The sequence below is a fragment of the Aplysia californica genome, unplaced genomic scaffold (genome assembly GCF_000002075.1).
Source record: "Aplysia californica isolate F4 #8 unplaced genomic scaffold, AplCal3.0 scaffold00432, whole genome shotgun sequence".
Lineage (NCBI taxonomy): Eukaryota > Metazoa > Mollusca > Gastropoda > Aplysiida > Aplysiidae > Aplysia > Aplysia californica.
This window is the reverse complement of record NW_004797702.1, coordinates 65,236-66,719: the sequence shown is the minus strand read 5'-3', so window position 1 is coordinate 66,719 and position 1,484 is coordinate 65,236.

Sequence of the window (1,484 nt, the reverse complement as noted above, 5' to 3'; positions counted from 1 at the left end):
GAACACACACACACATACACACACACACACACAAACACACACACACACACATCCACACACACACACATCCACACTCACTCACAAATGACACACATACACACATATACATACCCACAATTAATATACAGTTGAGTTTCAAGACACTTGCTATTGTCTTTATGTCAATATTTAAAACAAAATTTTCTCGGACAGTACAATCAGATACATAAACGCTTACAAGTTGTTTGACAGAATAGGATGGGACGACTGAACGTATTATGTGTGCCAATTCTGCGTGTGTATTACAATATGCATGTGTAAATGTGTTTGTGCATGTCGTGTTTTTGTGTGTTTATGCATATTGAGTGTTTGAGTGTGTGTGTGTGTGTGTGTGTGTGTGTGTGTGTGTGTGTGTGTGTGTGTGTTTGTGTGTGTGTTCAGGTATTCTTATGACTGAGACAGATACATAGATAGTTAGATAGATAGATAGATAGATAGATAAATAGATAGATAGATAGATAGATAGATGGTTGGATAAAGAGAAATAGAGAGAGAGAGAGAAAGAGGGAAAGAGAGAGAGAATAAGAGAGGGATAACAGAGAGAAAAGAGAGAGTGGGGGATGGGACAGAGAGAAAAAAGAAAGAGTAAAAGAGATAGAGAGATAGAAAGAGAGAGTGTGAGAAAGGGGAGGGGGGAGGTTAAGATTGATTCACAAGACAGCAGAATTCTCCCGGGCTGGCTAGAAAGTGTTACATCATTGTCCACATTCATTTCCATCCAATCAATATTGTTGTTTCAGCGGATCACGCCCACCAAAAAATGAATGATGTCCCCTGAAATAGCTGCTCTCTCTCCCTCTCTATGCACTATAAACTGTCATACATATCCCAAGCACACATGCACGTGCGCACATAGATATACACACGCACTGACATATACCTACACACGCACACACATACACACGTACACACAGATACAGAAACACCCACCAAAAAATTAAATAAATGATGAGCCCTGAAATAGCTGCTCTCACCGTCTTTCTGAAAGAACAAATGCACTATAAACTCTCATGCATACCCCACACACACATGCATGTGCGCACATAGACACACACACACACACACACACACACACACACACACACACACACACACACACACACACACACATCTTCACGTAAACATGTTCACACACACTTGTACACGCATACACACACACACACACACACACACAGACACACTCACACACACACACACAAACAGAAACACCCACCAAGATGACTGATGCGCCCTGAAATAGCTGTTTTTCCTCTTTTTGTTTTTGTAAAGTGTTTTACGGCGCTCGCAACTGCATAGGTCATATGAGTGCGCGGGACACTCCTAATATTTTCAGTTGGTAGGAAATTTTGAATTTTGTCCGGGTGGCGGCCGAAGCCTACTCTTATCGATTTTAGACCACCAAGGGATCTTTAACGTGCGCAACTTGCACACGGGCCCTCCGAGAT